The following is a 24,704-nucleotide window of genomic DNA, read 5'->3' on the forward strand; positions in this document are numbered from 1 at the left end:
CTCCCATGGAACCACACATGTAACACATAAATCATTCAGAAACACTAATCCATCCTCGTTCTAGGCAGCCTCTTGACTGGCTCCCATGTGTTTGTGTTTCATTGTCATAAATGTAGTATTATATTGTGTTACAGTCTTCCTCTTATAGCTTAGCTTAGTCTAGGCTGCTCAAGGTTTTCAAATCCATCTGAGTTAATTTTTATTATTGTTTTCTTTGCAACAAAACCACTTCTTCAGTGCTCTCATCTTTGCTACACACACACACACACACACACACACGCTCAGAAAGTAAATAGATACACATATGCACACAAAAGTATTATTTAACACAAAATTTAATTTAAATCCTTATTCAAAGTTTCTTCAAATAGTTGTTAGTCATTTATATCCACTTCCTACTATCCCCTCACTGAATTGCTCCTTTTCAAATTATACAGCTAGACCTATATTGGTTTATATTTCCTTTCTCACCATGACTTCTAATGTATTTTTACTTTAGTCTCAGTGATTTCCAAAGCCAGTGAGCAAAGCAGAGAAACATGAGGTTATGAAAAGAAAACAATAATTCCATTTTCTGAAATTCCCTTGGAAATTTCATTGTATAAAGTTGCATTATCATGAACAATGTAAAAACACACACATACATTTTGAAGATTTGATCCTAGTCTTTTAATGACTTCAAAACTGTGGAAAGTGTCTATAATGGCATGGCTTTCTGATAACAAATCAAGGGAATGTGTTAAGGAGATGTCAGCTTTATCTCCCGCCCACTCTATGAATTAGTTGCCCACAAGCCTAAGGATCACTGAAAGGTTTGGGGCTCCAGTTGGGATTTTTTTATGTGATCTACTTTGTGGGTACTTCCAAAGTTTGTCTTGGCTTTGTCAATTTGTTTATTCCACTGTCTTAAGACTCATTTTTGCTCAAGAATCTAAGAAGGCAAAAAAGGTATCTTATCACTGAATCCTCTTTCTGTCTCTGTCTCTATCTCTGTCTCTCTGTCTCTGTTTCTCTCTCTCTCTGTCTGTCTCTGTCTCTGTCTCTCTGTCTCTGTCTCTCTCTCTGTCTCTCTCTCTGTGTCTCTCTCTCTCTCTGTCTCTCTCTCTGTCTCTGTCTCTCTCTCTCTCTGTGTCTCTCTGTCTCTCTGTCTCTCTCTCTCTCTCTCTCTGTCTCTCTCTCTCTCTCTCTCTCTCTCTCTCTCTCTCTCTCTCTCTCTCTCTCTCTCTCTCTCTCTCTCTCTCTCTGCTTTCTGAGGAAGTGTTTTCATATCTTCCCAATCTGTGATGATAAAATGAAAACAAGCATATCCTGTCATTACTCTGCTCTTGAGTATGTGAGATGTCACAGATATTAGAAACAGAGAAATCTTTGAATCCTGTATTGAAGTCCTTGTTATTTGTAACTCAGATGAGCTGGATGTGATGCTCAAGTTTTATGTGCATTACATGACACTTTCTCCTTCCTTATTTGTCTTAAACACCGTGAAAGGACAGAAGCAAGAATCACAAAATTTGCTTTATTATTACTGTTTCATTTCATCATGTATGTTGCAGTGTACTTGGCAGGATATATTTAAGACAGTGTTTTGGTTTTTTTTTAGAGCATTTGCATTTTTTTTATTGTAATTAGTAAAAGGGTTACATGATATTTGCCAGATAGAAGGTGCATTAATTCACATACATTTATACCCTTTCACATGTCTTGGTACCCGTTTCCCTCCCCCCCCACACCCCCCACCCGTCTTGGTTTTCCCCCCTTCCCTATCAAATTTCAAATATCCAAATACAAATAAATTCAATATATCAGATAACAAATACTCCAAGTGTTTCTTGATGTATTTGTCCACTGAAGAGAATCTGGGTTGATGGCATACCTTGGCTTATGGTAGGGCAATACTGTAATGAACAAGATCATGCTGGTGACTTTAGTGTAGCCTGGTATACTAAGAAAAGTGAGCCGGATCCAAAGAAACAGGTTACATTGTTTCCCTTATTTGCAATAACAACAATGTGACTATAAATCCATAATAAAATTCAATGGACAAATAATTACACCTGGACATGAGTAATTAAATAGCAGTAATATTCACAGAGAACAAAGGAGGATATTCTTAGGAAAGATTGCAAGCTATGACATAATATCATATAAAAAGATCCTTATTGAAATCACCTCCAAGAAATTCAAGAGGCTTTTCTCTTATACTGTATATGGTTCTTTTTTCATCTAATTCATTTTTTCATTGGTTTATTCTCTTCTGTCACTGTTTTTTTTTAATTTCCATATCCTTTGTGTTGTATAAAAGTTTATATTATTTGGGGAGAAGAGGAAGCACAAAAACAGTGGGGCAAAGGGCAAATCCATTCAACAGTGACACCCACTAGACTCTATACTGGAAATGAGCTATACAACTTTGGAGGGAAGAAAGTCAGGAGGGGGAAAACTGGAAGACAGCAAGGGAGGAATAACACTGTTCAAAAGGAAATGTACTCATTACCTGATTCTTGTAACTATAAACCCTCTGTACAATTCCTTTACAATAAAATTAAAAATAAAAGGCAAGATAGAATGAAATAATTCTATTATTTGAATTTAATGTTTCTGTTTGTGATCTAAAGCCGATCAACTGACACACTAGGTGAGAATATTGAGCAAGCCAACAAAGCAGAACAACTAGGTTGTGGGGTTCTGGCCTCCTTCTTTCATTAGTGATCTTGTGAACAATGGCAAGAGTCATAATATCTCTGTGTCTCAGAGTCATCATATATGGACCAGAAGAATGAAACCTTCCCTATCTTCCACAGAAAAGTTGTGAAAAATCAAATTTCATAATGTAATTGTTTGTTCATATCAACTTTGTTACACACATAAAGCATCTGGAAACAGTTGGATATATAGAAAATTGCCTAGAAATATACAGGGGGCCACCGGGTACCAGTAGCTAATGTCTATACTCATAACTGTTTTTAAAATGTTTCCACTGGGGGGAAAAACTAGGAGAGAATATGAAAGGGGTGACACTGTTCAAGGAAATCACTCATTGCCTGAATTATGTAGCTGTAACCCCTCTATACATTATCTTTACAACAAATTTTTTTAAAAAGGTTTGACATTGGGAAGAACAGGTTGGGCGGGAATAGTTGGACTGTATCTCCAAAACATTTAGTGAACAAAGTAGAAAGACCTGATTTCAAATCTTAGTATGACTAAAAGAAAATAGAAAAATAATTTTGTTGTTAGAGATTTAAGTTCCACTGAATTGAAAGAATGTTAATAGCATGTATTCCATTTGCAGCATTGAATCAAAAGAGAGATAGAGGGCTGGAAAAGCAGCTTCATACCAGAGTGCTTGCCTAGCATGCATGAAGTCCTGGGTTCAGTTCCTCAGTATCACATACACAGAAAAATCTGGATGTGACACTGGCTCAAGAGTGCTTGCTTTGAGCAAAAGAAGCTCAGGGACAGTGCCTAGGCCCTAAATCCATGCCCCAGGACTGGCCAATTTAAAAAGGAAAATAGAAAAAAAAAAAGACAGATTAGATTGCTAGTGTTTAAGAGCCACTTACAGCAAGATAGAATAAAAATAATATGGCATTATCTAGCCAGGAATATAATCAATTCACAAGAATCAGTAAAGAGAAAGAAAAAAAAATTACTCAGGCCTCTATATTCTGAAATCAGTGCACAGTCCCATAACAAGAAAAGAAACAACAGAATGCAGCTGTTTCCCCAAAGGGGGAAAAACTTTGATTCAGCCTTTCTTCTACGAACTTCCCTTCCTTTTTTCCTTCAAGTATTTTCCAAAATGTTTTGAAATATCTGCCTTCTGAATTTCAGATTTGCTCAAATTCTCATGTAACTTTTGAAGCTACTCAGTACAATATACAATTTCAGCATTCTCTTGTAATAACCTTAATAACCCTTGTTTTAGCGTATATTTATGGAATATTTCTAGAATCCATCTTTCACTAGTTAACCATTATTTTCATTTAACTTAATTGAACCACAAAATAATATAGCCAAAATCTACCTTTACCAATATTGAGTTCCTGGTTCCTTTTTCACAAAGAAGGAAGAAAGAAACATAAAAAGTAGCTGGTTAGGGACAAAGTTTGTGCTGGAATTAAAGTTTTCAACATTCTTACTATAGCTTCTGTTTTCATCACAATATACTATTTCTCTCTTGAGCCTTCTTTTATAGCTAGGGTGCAAAAAGTTATAGTGGAGGCAAAGTAAAGGCCCTCAAAGTAGAGCAAAAGACACAGAAATTATTTCTTAGGATCAGATAATGTGCATTTAAACCCTTGGTCTATTTATATGTCATTCTAACTAGAGGCACGCAACTTTACCTCTATGAGTTCCAATTTATTCTCTGATAAAAGGCTGGAGTGAGGGGGGTATTACATGAGAGGATTATTGCTATTGTAAAACATCGCCAACTCTGCCCAGAATAAAGAGGTAAAAAACGAACAAAGCTCTCTGCTTCTTAATTTTCATAAAGTTCAAAGTTTTGTTACTCCTTAATTCTCATAATGTTCAAAGTTTTTTTTTGCAAGTTGTACATCCATTCTTCTGTCACCCTGTTCTGTTCTTTCCTGACTATTCCTTTTCTTACTTCCTTCAATGATATATCTCATGTTTCTTTAACTTTCTCAATGTGTGATTTGAAATTTCACTCCCTTTCTCTTCTCTTAAATCTTTTGTTAACAACTTTCAGAGAATCAAGAGTGAGAACAGGATGTTTACAGTGTGTGGTGGGGGGGAAGGATGATCCTGGTGGGAAATTCTTTTCTCTGACTTTCCTACTCTGTGGTTAAAGGACCCTTTCCATCCTGTTCTATGTATGCTCTTGGAAATGATTAACCACTAAATAGGCATTTGAAAAACTAGTAATGACATATTCCCGACCTGGCTAAGAAATGTCTCAACAATGTGCATATTAATATTTCAAGTTTATATTTAGTTCTCGCTCCATCCATTAACTTTTTTAGCTGCCAAAAATCTTTACTATGTACCTGTTGGCTCAGTAAAACATGTGGCACTTACCTGAGCTCCACGTTGACCATTCAGACATGTTGAAATATCAAGTTTGAAAGAACAAGTAGGAATAAAGGATATTCCTGAAACTGCCAGATAATCTTTCACTTAAAAATTTCTCCATTATTTTGCAATTTTGTTGAGTGGCCAACAGCATTGCAAGATTTGGCTGTGTGTACCTGGAAAATGTGAGACTTTAATATTTCATGTTGACAGTCTGACTTCACTTCCCCTGATGATAAGGGCCAGAGGCTAACCTACATAAGAACCCTGTCCCTATACACAAACACAGCAGGGGAGAGAGGGGGCTTCCTGGTGATGCCTTAGCCTTTCTGTATTCACTCCTTAACTTTTTACCCAAATAAGTTTATTTAGCTGTTCTCTTTTTGGGACAAAATACTGTTTAGGGTCAGCTTTAGCCCCAGGTAGAGAAGACAGATGTTTATAGGATATGACTTAAAGGAAGTTCAAAAGCCTCCTACAGAAAATGCTTTCCCTAATAGCCTTTCTAAAATTCCCATATTAGTCACTTCTTTGGAATGAAGCAGTGAGAAAAAAATTAATCTCTGATAAAAATATACGAGCTATCTAAAAGCCATAGCACATAGAGCCCCTTTCACTTGCTGATCAAATTAGATAAGCAGCCATTTAGAAGGTTTAGAGAGGGGAAAAAATGTGATAGCAAAAGGGAGAGAAACAAGACATGGAGCTGTTCCAAACTAAGAATGGCAACACAATCTAAATGGCTGGATGCACTGATGAAAAGAGAAGCAACCAGAGACACTATTCATGATCTTAAAATCATTATTTAGGAAAAACTTCAGTGTTTTATAATCAAATATCTACTCTTCCATCCATGCTTCTTCTTTTCCATCCATTCATCTCTCCATCCAACCATCCAATATGTATCAATTCACTCATCTATTTGCCAAGTATTTTCTAGCTATTTTTGTGTAAGAAACTTCAGTGACATACATAGAAAAGACATAGAGAGCTCATCTTTTTCAAAATTATATTTTCTTTATTTTTAGTTATGCAAATGATAATTCAATATATAAGTTTATGAGTACAGTGCATCTTGATCAGTGCCACTCCTTTCATCATTCTCTCTCATCTCTTCCAACCTCACATAATACCTGGTTTCCTAGTTTCATAGGAGGTATATTTAATATTGTGACTGCATTCTCCTCAAATCCATCTTTCATATTTCTATCCCTCTTTATTTCACCTCCCTATCACACACATCTCAAGTACTAGAGTCCTGATATTCATTTTGTTATACTGTAAGTTACTTGTTCAAAGAACTCATACCATTTGAATTGTCCTCTATATATAACATATGTCAGTTAATATGTTTATGTATATATGCATATGATCTGATATATGTTTACATATATAATTATAAATTAGATCTTGCTTTCACATCTGAGGAAAAATCTGAGAGTTCATCTTTATTTTTGAAGATTTCACAATGGAACAGAAGGAAGAAAATCGATTTTAAAATTATAGGTAAGAAATAGTAATAGTGTGCAACTTGCTCAAAGTTTTACAGGTAAAAATGAGGTAACACTTGCTACTCAGGAGGCTGAGATCTGAGTATCATAGTTTGAAGCTAGACAGGTCAAAATATTAGGCTTCACTGATTAGAGAAAAGTCCATGCATGAGACTCATATCCCCAATTGATCACCAAAAAATAACCCCCCAAAACAAAAAAGAAACCCAGAAGCAGAACTCTTGCTCAAATAGTAGAGAATCAGCCTTAAGCAAAACATCTAAATAGCCATAAGAAATAAATGAAATACCTATACCCAAAGTTTAAGCCCTAGAACCCCTATAAAGCAAACATAATCAAAATTCATATATAGAGCTAAGCCTCCTGAGTAGCTAAGATTATACACATGAACTAAATCCAGCCCATGTACTTTATATTCTATGTATTAAAACAGGTCAATAGAATATTGCATATTGTAGACATGAAATGTAATTCTTTATTTGACAGAAATGTATAATGATCATTTATTAATATGAGTTATAGTTTAAAATTAGTATGAAATACTGTTATCTATTTTTGTCATTAGACAGACATTGACTCTTCCTCAGACTTCCAATGTAAATAGGAAATAGTAGATTGTAGAAAAGCCAATGAAGACAGGTGAGCAAGACAAATATTGTCAGAGAATAAGAGGGAAACAAAGAGATGAGGAAGATTGAATTTTTCTAATGTTTTTAAGCCACAAACATATCCGAATAATCAAGAGACAGCAACAACTACAAAATCACCAGGACAGAGCCAGAGTCAGCAGGGAAGAGCTAGGAAGAAAGACAGTCTGATAATGAAAGGAAATATTAAGGTACACATTAAACTGTCCAAAGAGGGGGAAAATAAGCGAAATTTCCAAGACATCTCTAACAAAAAGTTGAAGTATTAACATTTTTGCTAAGGTAGCAAAGACAGCAAATTTGCTAGTTTCACTAAGTACATTATATTGCCTTTTTTCCCCCTTGAAGTGGTGAAGTGGTAAAGCTTCGCTGAGCAATAGTAAGTAGGGATGTAGGAGACTTTAAAAAATGGTACATAAACCAATTACTTCAAGTTCAGAGAGAGCAGTTTATTTTTCTGGCATTGAGAAATCAGCATATTTGGAGCTGGCATCCAATGACTTATCCCAGTTCTCTGAGTGATCTGGGATTCCAGATGGGAGAGAAGCTGTCTTATTTTGTGAAGGAAAGCTGCCACTGGAACACAGGGCACTTGATTGAAATTTCAGACATCTGATTTTGTCAGAGTTCAGATATCTTTCCTTTGAAATGCCCTGCCTTAACCACCACTTTAACCCATTGCCAATCTTTCCAGCAAACATGTCTCCCTGTGATTGGGAAAATTAATGAACAGACACTAGCTAAAATAATTAAATCCAAACATTTCTGATTTCAGTATTAAGAAAAAGCCACTGCCCTGATTTTTCTCTTGACAACACAAAAATCCTGCCATGTCTGAACTGTTTAATTATTGAAATGAACTGTAACAGTACACCGGATGGGGCAGAGGTCGCTGAGCAGTTCTGGAAGTCAGAGAGCAGGCAGGGGCTGACAGAGGAGCTTGCCAATGCCTCAGGCTTCTGCTACAAACCCACACACTTTTTCTCAGGCATCCAGTCTCTGATAGGTGGCCTGATAGTGGGACTAACTTGCTAATATTCCAAAGGTCCATGGTGCTTGCTTGTTTTAAGAAAAGCCAAACTATGCTCTGGTGACCACCATGACATTGCAATTCCCATGCCCTGCCACATTCCTGCTTTCTGATCCCAGGATCTTTTCTACTCCCCCTCCCTACATGCTTTCCAGAATGTAGACAAAGTGAATTCCAAGTGACCTATGTGGGGGTGCATTTATTTAAAAAAAAAAAAAACAAGAAAAAGTTAAGTGGGGAAAAAAAGCCCTGTTCTCACTTTTTCCCCCCTTCTTGAGGGTGTGTATATGTTTATTTTCTCAGAGAGGTTTTCTTGCAGTGACAACTAAATCTGGTGTGCTAATGCCCCCACCTCAATTTTAAAATGCTAAAATGTTAAAAATGTTTAAATGTTACCCTTCTATTTTATTTAATTTTCTTCTCTGTCTTTCAATCCCAATAAGATCAAAGCAAAATAGTTTCCTATGGCCCTAGAATATCATGTTATCTGGATAGATGGAACTTTACTTCTTAAAATGTTGTGCATAGGGCTGGGAGTTTGGCCTAGTTTGGCCCAGGACTGGCAAAAATAAAATGTTGTGCATAATATTTAGATGATTATCTAGGAGGAGAAAACAAGCAAAGGTTGCTAGACATGTTAAAGTTCAGAATGTAAGACTAAAAATATGACTTTCAAATCTTTAGATATTTAAAAACTGTGAAAAATCATAAAAGATAAATTCATCCAATGATGATATAGTAGAGAATACTTTTGTTTGTTTTTGGTTTTTCTTTTTGAGTGTTAGCCTTGAGAAAGCCCAAGGACAGTGTTCAGGTCTTGAGTTCAAGCCAAGGAATGACATATATATTTGTGTGTGTGTGTGTGTGTGTGTGTGTGTGTGTGTACCTAAATATTTCATAGTAACGAAATTCATGTTTAACCATATGTTAGATTGTTGAGACATCACTTTTTCTAGCTATCATAATTTCTCTGCCTCTGAAAGTGTAGCTCCTATCCTTTCAGCCTAACTTCTTTTTTTTATTGTAATTAGTAAAAGGGTTACATGATATTTGCCAGATAGAAGGTGCATTAATTCACATACATTGATACCCTTTCACATGTCTTGGTACCCATTACCCTCCCCCTCACACCCCCCACCCGTCTTGGTTTTCCCCCCTTCCCTATCAAATTTCAAATAACCAAATACAAATAAATTCAATATATCAGATAACAAAGTGAGATACTATAACAATATGAGATAACCAAGGGACAGCAAAGGAGATGAGAGACAACATAGTACATTAAGGGCAACAATCATTCGTTATATCAGCTTAACTTCTTACATCCATATGTCAATCTCTTTGGGTGGAAATTTTAGATGATCTAAAATTTCATTAGATCTTTTTGTTGTCGTTTAAGCCTTTCAGTACAGATTTGCTAGGTCCAGGAAGGTTATTAATGATTCCTGTCCAGCACACAAGAGTGAAATTCTCATTCCTCCATACCTGTGTTCTTGTCTAGTCCCCAGGGAGCCAAGATTAGGCCTTATTCTGTAGAGAAAACAGTAAGGACAAGCGAAAATGTAACGGAATTTTGCCATAGACTGACTCAAATACCTAAGAAGAAAAATCTTATTTACTACTATATAAAAGAACAAAAAACAGACTAGTAATTCAACTCAGTTTAGTTTTACTGTTAGGTTTAAATATTATTGTAGAGTCTCCAGCCACAAATTTGTTAAAGAGGATCCCTAGAAATTCTTTTGGCTAGGTTTTGCAAAAATGTAAAAAATGACTAGTAATGTTTTTCACATTTAGTATATATCATCTCTTAATCTCCTGGGGCTTCAACTAAAAATGGATCTTGGATCCTTTTCTTTCACCAAGCTTGACTAAATGTCCAAAATCTAGGCTATCAGTTCATTTATTTGATGATTTGGCACTAAAGGGTCACTTCATCCCAAAACTATAGGCTTCATCTTTCTCAGTCATTATCTTTACTCAGAAGTCACATCTAGGATAGAAAGAAGTGTCATTCCTGTGAAACTGGCATAGTATGTCCTAGGAAAAAAGACCAATGTTGTACTTGAAATGAAGACTTGTCGCCAGAGATTTAATTCAAGAAATGGAGTTCCCATTGTTTTCTAACTTGACAATGCAAAGTTAAAATGCAGTCTATTAATTTCAAAGATGTACAAGAGCAAGCTATAGGGATGATGAGTAGAATTAATGTTAGGAAAACATTTGAATTGTGCAGACAAGATGGGTTTTGGTCCTTGTTCGTCTATGTTAGCATTGCAATTTGGGAAGAAGTCCAGCATTTGTAAACTAGACTTACTCTATTCTTTAAATAGTATTGTAGCCTTTTTCATTTCTCTCCACACTGCATTTGGTTGCTTTTGTCTCAGAGGCTTTAATGCAATACCAAGACTTGCACTGGAAGGCCTACGGATTACAGGAAATAATGACCTGTATATGTTTAGTTGTTCAAAGGAAATTAGAGTAGCCTGATTTTTATTATTCCCTATTGCCCCACATTCTCTGGTGTAATAACTTGCCCTGTTCTCTAATTTACTTTTACATCATCGGAAATGTATACCATTTAGCCCAGATTCTCCCATGACCAATCAGGACCTGCTGCTGAGCTAGGTTAACAAAACCTTCTTGCATGAGCTTGCATTCCTAATGCAAGCCAGCTAATGACAAAGAAGAGCTAAGCTTTCAAGAAACTGTATAGACAGAGGAGCATTATTGTTAACATCTTCCTTCAGGTAGCCAATCACCATTGTGCACCCCTGGTCTTGAACAGCACACCTAATATTCTCAGGACTATTATCAGTTTAGATGAAGCTTCTCTGGGAAAGTTTGTAAGCAGGCTCATTCTGGTTAACCTCCTAGTTTTTGTTCTCTCAGAACACATCTAGAAGTACATTCTGCTCACCCTGCCTTTCCATTTTTCTCATCTTTTAGTATTCAACTTGGATATTTTCTCCAAAACTAGTATCTCACAATTAATTTGTTTATATTACAATCTTTAAAAGGAAGCATAACTCTGTGAGTTGTTTATCATGATTTGGTATTTAAAGAAATATTTTACTGAGCATTTTTAGTTCAACACTAGTCCTAAAACTAATATTTGCTAGAATATCAGGGACGTTCCGTAGAGTGGAAAATAAATCCTGGTTGCAGGTAAGAATAATAATCTTCCCAAGACATTTGCAACTTAAGGGCTTTCCTTTTGTTATAATTTTATGTATCATGTATGTACTTTTTGAAATGAGAGTGACATTTGAAATATAAATCAAACTGCTTTTGTTAGATTCAAGGAACTTTTTCCTAACTATTTAATGAAGTTTTCTGTATTCCCCAAATTATGTAGCAACAGTTTAAGCTGTGTGTGCTTACATGAATGGGATTTGGCAAGATAAAACTGAAGAGAAGTATATAATAAGTACTTTTAATAATCTCAACTTCTGAAATTCACTCCAACATGATCATATTTTAAGACCTCAATAAATTTGATCTTTATGAACTTTTCTTCATCTTTCCCAAAACATTTCTTTACAGTCTGGGCAGTTGCCTCATTATAAAATAAGTTTTCTATTCCAAAACAAACTCAAGTCACTCCTATTCATTTTACTTTAATTTCCTTCAGTCTCATATATTATAAGATTAATTCTTGGTTTTGTTTTGTTCCTCTCTTTATCCCCACTTACCATGTCTTTAAAAAGAACACTTTTCCATTTTAATATTCTCTAAATTTGATCCTTCTGAGTGTTTCCCACATGTACTCAAGTCTTAAGGGGATTTATTCTCTTAACTCCCCTAAAATATTAATCCCTGGTAATGATTCAAGAGACAATTTTTTAAACAGTTGCTACTTTATGGTAACTTTAATGGTCTCACCATGGTTTTATTGCTGGAGCTTAGGCAGCTTCTCTGACCAAATTGCCTTCTTGCTCTAAATTCCAATCCTGGGTATCTTGGTAACTTGGCTGGACCTAGTCTCCAGTGGCTGAAGAAATTCTTTGGGGATACTCTGACTCAACTAACCTTTTAAGGACCTTGTAGTATTAGGAAATCTTTGGGATAGAAATCATTTATACCTCAAAGTGTATTTAAATAAATTAATGTGGACCTTTCCAGAGTGCAAACCAAGAAGTTGACTATTGGGAGTCTGGGTAGGTTTGGTGAGAAATTATGCAATGTTTTAGAGAAGACAAATAAATAAACGCTAGTTATTTTCTTTTCTATGACAAAAATATTCAACTGCAAAACTTTAACTGAAAAAATATTTCATTCTTTTAATTATTACTTAATAAATTGTGAACAAATAATCAGATGATACATAATATCCTTTTATTTTGGATGACTAATGACAGTTTTACCTTATATTCTTTCACTTCTTCATGTTGCATTTTCTTTGTCATAAGTATTTTGTGTGTGGGGGGGTAGGTAATGGGGATTGAACATGTGGCCTGGAAACTGTTCTTTTACTTTTGGACCCAAACGATAGAGTCTCACTTGAGCCACAGCCTGCTTTTGAATAGCCTGTTGTAGATAAAAGTAACATGAACTTTCTCACATGAACTGATTTTAAATTGTGATCATGACATCTCAGTCTTCTGAATAGATAGGATTACAGGCATAAGCCACCAGCATCAAGCCCTTCAATATTATTTTATATACTATCTCTACTGAGATATAATAGTTACATTATTCAACTGTGTAAACTACACAATCTATGGGTTTTAATAATCTGTTTTTCAACCAATATAATGATCAGTTTTAGAACATTTTAATCATATATTATATTGCCTTTTTACTAGCTTCTGTAAATTAACATAATGTTAAAGGTTCATTCAGATTTTAGCATGTAGCAATAGTTCTATTGTTTCTTTGGTTAAATGATATTCCATTATATTATACCCCTCTTAGTTAGGCATTTTACTCATTGGCAGTTATTAGGAATACTGTTCACTCCTGTAAACAATCATATATAATTTCTGGTTTAGACTCTAGTTTGCAGAATTGCTAAGGTCCTGTAAAAGTCTATGCCCACTTTTGTGAGGAACTCTCACAATTCCAAATTGGCTGCATCATTTTTATTCTCTGACCAATATATATGAGAGATTCTGTCTTCTGACTTATTGCCCACATTTGCCATTATTTGTATGCCTTCGTATCATGATCCTCATATCTATAAAATGACATTTCAAGATTGTTTTTACTTTTCCTGGTAATTCATTACGTACAGTTTCATGTGCTTATTAACTCATAGTATGTGTTGTTTGGACAAATAATTCATATATTTTTCCAAATTTTATGAGTTAATTTCCTTTTTGTAATATTGAGTTGGAAGAATTCCTTATATGGTCTACATATGTAATCTCTTATCAGATATTTTATCTACATACTTATTTTTCTATTCCCTGGATTGACTTTTACTTATTTAATGTCATACTTTGAATGACAATATTGTTAATTTTGGTAAAGGATTATTTTGTTTATTCTTGATCTGTTAGTCATCTCTGAGAATTAACCTAACTCAAGATAATAGTTCTTTTATTTCTATAAATTCTCTAAGAAGTTTTAGCTTTTGCCTGCAAGTTTACTTTGAGTTAATTTCTACTGAGCATGGGAGCAAAGTCTATCTCCTTTATTTTGTTGTGCATTTTTAGTTTTCCTAGAATGATTTATTGAAAATATAATCATATTTCATATTGGTAAATTGACACTTTTACTGAAAAATAAATTAGCTATAAATTTGAAGGCATTTCGTGGCACTCTACTATTTTCATTTACCTGCATATATCCTTTTACTTGTAACTGTCTTAATTATTGTAGTTTGTATTAAGTTTTTAACTGAAAAACCAATCAGTCTTTCAATTTCATTTTTCATTAACAAGATTTTTGTTGCATAGCTGCTATTGAGATGAACAATTATTGTGCTTCCCATATTAGGCCTTATGTATCCATTAGCCTCCTAGGAAGCTTAGAAGATGGTGTATACTATAAGATTATAGTGACTATTCTGGGGCTCTTAAATTTACATGTAAATGTTAAGATTACTTGATAAGATTACTTGAAAAAATTCTGTGGAAAAACCATTTTTGACTAGGATTGGGATGATTTCAGCCAAAGTATGGAATCATCCCAGATGCCCCTCAGTGAATGAATGGATCAAGAAAATGTGGTATGCATACACAATGTAATTAGAAAGGAGGGCAGGGAGCATGTGCTAGTAGTAGAATGCTTGTTTAGCGTGTACAAAGCCCTGGGTTTGATTCTTCAGTACCAAATACACAGCAAAAGACTGAAGTGGTACTGTGGCTCAAGTGGTAGAGCAGCTAGCCCTGAGAAAGCTCTGGGACAGTGCCCAAGCCCTTAGTTCAAGCCTTAGGACTGGTAAAGAGAAATAGAAGGAAAGGAAAGAAATGGGAAGACCTAGAAATTATTACATTAACTGAAGTCAGGACTACAGAGACAAAGGATCTTTGTTTTAACTTATATATAAAATATTTAGTTTACAAACTCATAATTAAAATACTTTGGGTGATATTCAAGTTTTACAGATGCATTAACTGAAATGTGGTAGATTCAAGGAGACCTGAAATGATATGATTCTTTAGAAAGACAAAAATCTAAATTCAGCAAAATAAAACACTATGGAACAGATTTTTGAAAGGGCTACAGTGCAGTCAAGGAGCAAATGGTAGATAATGAAGAGGAAAAGGGGAAAATGTAGACACAAAGCCAATGTATACCCTAGAAAATTCAGAAGAGTGATGGAAAGTAGGAGTAAGACAGTGACAGGTGAGAATGCTGAAAGGCGTGACATTAATCGAAATATCTTGTATTTATTTATAAATTTTTTTGTTAAATGGCAACTGTTTTATACAAGTACTCAAAGATAATTTAAATAATGTATACAAAAAAGGAATAAGAATAAAATAAATTGTCTTCATTACTGACTACATGTACCTCTGAAATATAATTTTCATCCTTTGGATCAATAGTTACCAATATATTCTTTCACTTTATTTTTCCATTCTACTTTTTTCCTCAAATGTAAAATTTCTTCTTTTACATTATCTTCTGTATTCTTTCCTTTCACTCCAAGCAATGTAAGCTTATCATCACACTGAGCAACACTCTTTAATATTTCTATCTTTGACTTTGCCTTACTAATGAACACACACTGAACTTGCCAGGCTCAGTGCTGACTCTTGCAGTCAGTGCCAAAGTTCTGTAAGGCATGGATTCTCATCCCTGGTGCATAGCCATGGGGCTTCAGTTCTCAGGCTAGCCTGGGCACTCTTCCTGAGCTCTTCAGCTCAAGGCTAGCACTCTACCACTTGAGCTACAGCACCACCTCCGGTTTACTGGTGGTTAATTACAGGTAAGTCTCATAGACTTTTGTGCCCGGGCTGGCTTTGAACCATGATTCTCAGATCTCAGCCTCCTGAGTTGCTAAGATTATAGACATTAGCTACTGGAACTCTGCTTCCACTGAGTTCTTACATAATATTCCAGAATCATAATTCAAAAAAACCCAATAATTTTGTGGGTGAAATCCATGCTGCCTCTAACCTTCCAAAGTAATGATTTCTTTGTGTGTCATGGGGCTTGAGCTTGGACCAGGAACTGTCCCTGAGCTCTAAGGCGCAAAGATTCTGCCATACCCTTGAGCCAAGCCCCACTTCCCATTTTCTAGAGGTTAATTGGAGGTAAGAGTCTCAGCTCCTTTTGTGTCCGGGCTGGCTTTTAACCTTGATCCTCAGATCTCAGCCTCCTGAGTAGCTAGGATTATGGGTGTGAGCCATAGCACCCAGCCCAAAGAAATTTTTGTATTCAAAAGCTTTCATAAAATACACTCAGATAAATAGATCCTTATTGGCTATAAAATAAACTCTACATGCTTAGTGTTAGAATCCAAAGTTTAAATCTGTATTTCCAGCCTGGCTCTGAATTTCCCTGATCCTTCTCCTATCCACTTTACTGGAATCTAAACATAAAACTTTCCTCTTCTAAGTATGCCTGACTTAGGCTTCCCTTTTTCCATGTTTGTACCTCCTTCTGCTATTCTTCTACCCAGAGCCACATCTACCATAAGTGTTTTAAATCTAGAATGAATATGAAACTCCTCCTCATATGCCTTGCTGGTTTCTAGCCTTCGCTTAATGCAGGAAAAATAGAAAAGGGAAGTGAAATACAATGAATTTTAAGGGAAAGTGTACGAGAGAAAAACTGAGAAAGAACTTGGAAAATAACCTCTGGTTTCAGCTATGTAGATAACTCAATGAAAAGGCAAGAGAGTGAGAGAGAGACATGGCTATAGAAAGTAAACTACATTGCACAGAGAAAGGACCCAACTAACTTTCCATTTTCCCGTCCATTAGAACATAAAAATTATTAGGTGAAGTGAAGGATATCAACAGATAAAAATTTTGGCAGTACCAGTAATTTGGCTTTCATATGAATTACTGACTTGGCATACCTATACATATAATTTCTGGATGTTAATTTAGCTTTATTTAGATTTGTGTGAGTGAAAACATGGTTATTCAAAATTGAAGATATTCCTGCGAACTAGAAAGGTGGGAAGAAGCCAGGAGTAGCCATATTCCATGAAATTAATTAGTTGGACAAAATCATGTCAAAGAACCCTGATATGGGAATGAAGAAGTCATACGTGAACATATTTTAATTTTCATGTAAACCTGAAAGCATCAGAGTGTGGAGGATGAGTCTTATGCAGAGCCTCACTTAGCATCTTTCCTGTAGTGATGCATAGATAGTTCAGAAATCTTTGCTGATGCCTGGCACATTAGTTTCACTATAAATGATTTAACATTTGGCATTGTATTTCTCTACTAACAATGAGTTGGGACATGTCGGGGGGGCATTTATACTATCTGTAAAAGAATCATAGAACAGCAAAGATGCTGTGTTCATAGAGCTATAGTTGAGTATAGTATCACATGTTTGTGGTTTCTGATATTTACAAATTAAGGTGGGTTTCTCAACTTCAGCACCATAATAGAGCATCGGCATAGGGTTCTAAGGAAATTACCACTGAGGTAAAACCATGAGGTGTAGTATTTAGTACTGTACTGTACTATGGATCATTTTTTACCTATTTCCCAGCTTCCACTAAAGTCATTTCACCTCCTAAATCTCAAATTCTTGCTTTATCATTTAAATTAATCACACTTGCCTATCCATTTTGGCCCGGGCATTTACCATTACATATAACATTTACCTTGCTTTAAAGGCATCCTTTGCTCCTTGATAGACATATCTTTATAAATCTAAAGGTAGGAGAATACTTAATTCATTGCATTTAAGCACAACTGATGAACAGGTAGTCCTGGCAAAATTTCTTGGCATTTATCTGAACTGTGTAAAGTGTGAGTAAAAACTGGAAACATAATTTTGAAACATGCTTACAAAATATTTGCAATATATCTACAAATAATTTGGATTTACTGAATATCTGTAGTAGGCTGGTTCATTCTACATAATGAAGAATGAGTATCCTTGAGAGAATGGTAAGTATTAAAGCCTAGAGAAGCTCTTTCTGCTTTCTTCCATATCTTGAAGCATATAGCACATCAATTTTATAGAATTGAGAAGCTGATGATGGTAGAAGACTTGACTAAGGATAAGAGCTAGTAAAAAGGAATATGTTCATGGAGTATAATGTTTTTTGATGAGACTAACTTAGTACTACCAGTGCAGGGCACAGTGGAGCTTGCTAAGAGATCATCAGACTGTAGTGTCAAAGAAGTAAGGAAGTCAGAGGTGAAATATAAAGTAATGACACTCTGAAATCACGTTAGATGTAATTTTTTGAGACCTCGAAGGACAAATATACAAAAAAGTGAGCTGAAAAATACCTAGAAAGAGGCCTTATTGTCATTAGTATGAAAAAAATAGGATTATGAATCTTGAGTGGGGAAAATATTAAGTTCTAAAAACTGGGGTTCCTAGAATGAGATTAGACCTGAGACTTCATGATTGGAGGTCAACTAGCATATGAAAGCAAGCCAGATTCTGAGTTAAGCCTGGGAGTTCAAAGTAAGCAGGAAACATTAGAGGCAAGATAAACTGCAATGGTGACTCAGAAGGTGCAGTGTTACCTGGTATAGTACATCCCTGAGCAGTCCATTTAACGCAATACGGTGAATGAAATGAGAATAATAACTTTCCAGTTTGGTAAAAGTAACGTCTGAAGATTTTTGTCAGGACATGATAAAAATAAGCTCAAGTTAGAATCACTATGTTGGGAAGAAAAATAAAGAGGGGTAATCTACACATGCAGTATGATCTCACATTATTATAAAAGGTGTAAAACATGTAATTACATCTAACTACACATAAATAATATTAAGGGAACATCATGGAAAATAAAAGAAAAGGTAGAGACACTCTGAGGCCAGGCACAATTGGCTTATGCCTGTTTTCCCAGCAATTCAGGAGATAAAGAGAGAAAGATTGTGGTTCAGTACAATCTGAGGGGTAGGGGAAAGTTAACAAGATTGTGTCTTAAAAATAAATCAGGCATGGTAACATAAGCATATGATTACAGCTATTTCAGGGGTGAATATAAGCCCAAGGTGGTAAGAGGTCATTCTGTATAAAAATCATATGGCCCTACCTCAGAAAAAAAGTCATTTAAAAAAAGACTACAGCAATTGTCTTATGAGTGTGAAACCTTAGTCCAAGGTCTAGTACTGCAAAAAAAGAAGGAAGGAAGGAAGGAAGGAAGGAAGGAAGGAAGGAAGGAAGGAAGGAAGGAAGGAAGGAAGGAAGAAAGAAACAAAGAGAGAGAAAGAGAAAGAGGGAGAGAGAAAGAAAAAAGAAAGAGAGAAAGAGAGAAGGGAAAGGAAAGGAAGAGAAGGGAGAAGAAAAAACAGGAAGAAGTAAGAAATCTTGAAGATAAGTAGGAATTGTGCAATTTTCATTCACTTTCTTACTTTGTCTTTCAGCATTTGGATAGCAGATATTTAAATAATCACTTTTTAGATAATGTTGAAAATTAATCATCTGTTCAAAACAAGTTTGTTGTACAAATTAACAATGGCTGATTCCCTATGAAGGACAGGTATTAGACCTTATGCATGAGATGAGAATGATATTGTTTGAAGAAAGTGTAAGAAGCATGGAAAATACAGGTTGTTTGATGGAAATGAATGTACTCTTACATAAATTTAACAAGAATTTGGTATGAGTCATTAGGGTACTTCCCTCCTAACAGACAACTATTTTCTAGTTTTTTTTTAAAGAAAATAGCATGTTCTCTTATTTACCCACATTACCAACAACTGCTCTCTGAGAAAGGGGGAAAAAAGAGAAAACCTAAACCCTTTGGCCATGTGTAACTATATATTAGACTATAGAGTAAGGGTTTGTTTGGAATGATTGATGGTTTTACAATATAGCACAATCAGACAAGAGCAGCCATCAATCACTTTAAATCAATGATAGACCTTGGGTGTGTTTTGTGCCACTTTCATTCATTCTAGTGCCCAGAGAGTTGCACAGAGCAACCTCATGACCTCACATGAGCAAAGAAAATGGCTTTTAAAGTTGTTTACAGGCTCTATTCATCACTCATTCCTGGGTGAGATGCCAGGAAATAACTTTCAAGCTTTCTTCCCCTCAACTCATCTTTCTCATCTTGAACAAAGTTTGGTTAAAAGATAAACATGTAGACATCTCTGTGTGTAGGCTTTTGGTCATGGAAATGAAATTGAGTCTTTGATTTTTTTTTTGTTAACCTTTTTTCTTATTCATCAAAAATATGTTCATCATTTTCTCTTGTATTTCTGGAAGAAAGCTCAGATACATTCATGATTTCTTCTTGAGTCATTCAAGAACATTTGGGGACAGGCTATCTGATTATCAATGCGTACTGGACATTAATATTCTTTTGTCAAGAGCATCAAGAGCGTTTTCTTTTAGAAACAGGTGTTTTACTCTGTGACCTTCATGGTCATAGTTATTAATGCTAAATCCACACCTCCAGGAGCCCTGCACAATCTCATAATTGGTCGGAGCATTTCTCAAGGGCCAGAATATCTACTACCCGAGAAAATGATTAGACATAATCTCCCCTAGTCTGACAAAGATCTACAAGATAAAAAAAAAATGCTTTGTTTTCCCCAAATAGCCTCACAAGTCAAAGATTGGCTAATTTCTCCACTTTTTTAGGCCTTTTTCAATGCCTTAAATATATATATATATATATATATTCAGAAGAAATAAGAAAAAGAGAAATAATTCCTCAGAAATAGTTTTCTCCAATAATTTATGGTGAGGCCAGTTTGTTTTTTTCATCTCATCTTGTTACATAAAATTTAAATACAAAGATTTGCTGTAATTAGTTAAGTTTTGTTTCTTTCTATAATGCATGAAACCACCAAAAGATCATTTAAATTTCCCATCCAGCAGAAAAAATAATTTATATCTATATGTAATGCTGTGTAATAATTGCATACCACACAAATTTTGGCATAATTCTGAACAAATTAAGTTTAAATATGGGAATAAAGCTGTATATAACTAGAGTGCTATTTTCCTTATTATCTATACATTGCTCAATGAAACTGTCACTGTTTTTGAAGGATAAGGAATTAACTAAATTTAGGGCCTAAAAGCTTTAGATACAAGAAAATTTGGGGTGATGAAATTTATTACCTAAATAGCTAAATTCCTGGTTGAACTCTTAATCACTTAGTAGATAAAAGGAAGTTGAAAAGACATGGAGATTTTCCTTTTGCTTCAGATTCCAAGCATTTTCATAAGATGATTTTTTGTTTTGTGAACATCCATGGATTAAAAACTAGTTCTTTGGGAACAGTATCTAAAAGCGTATGTTCGGTGTGTGTGGGAATTGCATGTGTAAATATGAGTTCACCTTTCTCTATAGTGTTACTGTATGTCAGTAATGCTAAGATGACATTATCTATTGCCTTTCATTTGTATTATATACTAAAGCGGAAAGAACTGTCATTCTGACACTAAGCATTCATATATTGAGAGAACTCTAATTTCACCAAATGAGAGACTCTAATTTCACCAAATGAGAGATACTATGCAACTCAGCCTAAAATCTAACCCTAAAATTCACTTAGAAAAAGGTGTCTGTCAGAAGAAACCCTTAGATGGGACAGAGAAAATAGGCTTACCTTCCTGGTTCAGTTCTTATTAGGGAACAAACAGAGTCCCCAGAAGTGGGGAATCTCATGGCAGTCAAGGACATTGTTTTTGGAAGTGAGAAAATGAAGCAAAGTTTCACTCCGCCCAGAGAAAACATCCAAGAATATCAAAGTAGAGCTATATTTTTATTTTTCCTGTTACAGCACAGAACTGTTGTTTGGCTACCAAATTACAGGTTGTGTCTGGTTCTCACATACTTCTGCTTTTCATGTCTTGAGCAGGAAGAGTAATAACAGGCTACTCCTTTTACTTGTGGGATTTAGGTACTCTTCATCATAGAATGGGTCACTTTTCTAAGAAAACCTGCCAGTTTAAAGACTGGAGGTGTATGCCATTCATGTGGGAATGGAAAACCCATAAAAATGAGAGGTTTTTGGCTGGAGACAGTGGGTTCTAGTTACTTGTTCCCAGATTTAAATGACACGTTTATGAGTCATACCCTTATTATCTAATCCTAACAGCATCATCCAAAGATCACTATCATTTAAATGACTACTCAGAGAAGGTTCTCTGGGAAACTTTACCAAGAAGAAAATTATACAGATCTATTCAGTTGTGGAACAGTACCCAGATACATTTTTTACTCATTTTAAATATTTTATTGATAATCTATAAATGATAATTAAACAAAGTGTAACAAATATTATTCAAATGTGTTACATCGAATATTCTGGATAGGAGACTAGTTAACTCTAATATAACACATATTGAAGGAAACTTCTGTACATGTATATTACCGTTAGCATTTGAACAATCAATATTCATACAAGTAATTTATCCCTTCACTGTTTAATGAGACTCTTTTCAGGCTTCAGTGAGATATATAAAACTGACATCACACTTGGTGCAATAAGGTTTTGCAGAAATTCTTAATTCAGTAAAGAAACCAACAATGGAGATGACTGGAGGAAAATCTTAAAGGGAGATGTCTTATCAGCCTGACTTAACCTGCAGCAGTACTAGGGAACTGAACAAGCCAACATGGGAAAGAACCTTGGAATTTTGACTCATCAGAGAATTTCTAAAGAACTTTTGTTGGCAGACAAGACTTGGTTTAAGGACATCTGGGTTTCTCAAATGAAATTAATTTTCCTTTTTTCTCTTATAAAAACAAGAGAACAATAAAAAGCATTTCCTTGTATTTGAGTCATTTATTTTGCCCAAAAAGTGAAAAAAAAATCTAAAACATCACCATTTGTATCACCCTTTATATTTGTGAAGTAAGAAGTTATTATTATGTTTTATTCGAAGAGGAAATGGAAGAACATTGGGTCCAAGTTATATCATCTGAGGGATGTGGAGAACTTGGCAGCCCTGCGTATTCTCCGGATTCACAGTCATAACAGAAGGAGCCAGCCACACCAAAGTGAAACTCTCATTGTTCAATTCTTAACACAGTAGGTCCTGACTTTCATTAAGATGCCCCATTTATACTAATATGCTGATCAAACTATTGTCTTATTCTCTCTCAAGGGGATTTTTTTAATATTCTTCAACAAATATCAAATAGACATAGCTTGAAAATTTTCTAAACTTAAGTTCTGTTTCCTTTTTTTTTTTCCAGTCCTGGGCTTGAGCTCAGGGCCTGAGCACTGTCCTTGGACTTTCTCAAGGCTACAGCTCTACCATTTGAGCCTCAGCACCACTTCTGACTTTTTTCTATGTATGTGGTACCGAGGAATCGAACCCAGGTCTTCATGCATGCTAGGCAAGCACTTTAACCACTAGGCCAAACTCCCGGCCTCTATTTCCTTTTATTTTTTTTTTGACGGTCCTGGACTTGGGCTCAAGGCTTAAGCACTGTCCCTTGGTTTTCTCAAGGCTAGAACTCTACCACTTGAGCCACAGCACTACTTCTGGCTTTTTTCTATGTATGTGGTATAAGGAATCAAACCTGGGTCTTCGTGCATGCTAGGCAAGCACTCTATCATGAGTCCAAACTCCCAGCCCTTTCCTTTTATTCTTTATGTACTTTCCCTGTTCAGATTATACTGTGGCAGTCAAATCATATCCCATCTTAATGTCAACAGTCTGCTTATAAATATCTTCACTATGTGTTCAGTTTCATTAGTCACACATTCCTTATTACAATAAAATTGGTGCATAACATAAATCAGTCAGGTGCTTCAACCTGTTATAGCAAGGATGGCCTTTCCTACAGATTCATGTACTACATTCTTTATTTCCAGGTTAGGCCTAATCAGCTTAGCATTTCCATCCATACTTCTATCAAAGTTCTAATCACAGATATCTGGGTATTATCTTAGAAGACTGAGGCTGTCTATGATATTCTTTTGTCTTTGGAACCCTTAATAGTTCATGACAATAAAGGTTATTTTTTTAGCATGTACATCCACTTTCTTCCAATATTCCTTTCATCTGTTAGGCAAATGGAAGTAGCCCATTGGTACTGCTTATCTTAAATTTTATATATAAGGATACTACTAATCCTAATTAATAAGGCATATCCTCATAATCTAATCATCTTTCAAAAGCATCACTTTCTAATCCTGTCACCTTAGGAAGTAAGGTTTTGGGACACCAACACTTGGATCATAGAATTAATAGAGTGCTTTTTGTTTAATCCTCACTTATGATTCTTCTCTATAAGAATATACTTGTTCCACTGGTCGAAAATATCAACCTTTATCTTGGGTCTATCACACTATCACATACTCTGCCAAAGTATTCTTGGGCTTTTGGTTCAAAGAAGGAAGTACTAGTTCATCCTGACCAACAGGGAACCAGCTCATATTGTTTATGTTACTAGATGTATGAATCGTTTCACCTCAAATACTGCCTGGTTGATAAAAAAGTCAAAATTTTCAATTACGGAAGATGGTGGCGGTTCAGGGTAAGACATACTGAGCTCCTGCCAAGATTCTTGTACTGGCAGTGCAGGAGACAGTCCTCTACCAGAAATTGATCTTAAGTAAGCTTTAGGACCACAGAGAACTCAGGCAGAGAGGAAAAAAAGGAAAAAAGGAAGAATACCAGTGCAAAAAGAGAGCATGGAGCTCTGCTGCAGAGCTGCTGGGGAGACAAAGGCTCTTCTGAATCAGAGCAGAGCTCAGACCCGCCAGCTGCAGACAGAGCCACACAGAGCCTGCACAAGCCCAGAGTCGACACCCGACTGTGCACGGACCTGCCAGCTTCACGGAACCAGACAAGCCAGCAATTTGTGAGTAGCTCTGAGGAGAAGTTTCCACTTCTGCTCCAGAAATGGCATTGGGAGGGAGCCCCTCCCCCACCAGCTGAGAGCAGTGCCATCTC

Source organism: Megascapheus bottae, chromosome 12 (assembly GCF_031878675.1).
Source record: "Megascapheus bottae isolate mThoBot1 chromosome 12, mThoBot2.hap1, whole genome shotgun sequence".
Classification (NCBI taxonomy): Eukaryota; Metazoa; Chordata; class Mammalia; order Rodentia; family Geomyidae; genus Megascapheus; species Megascapheus bottae.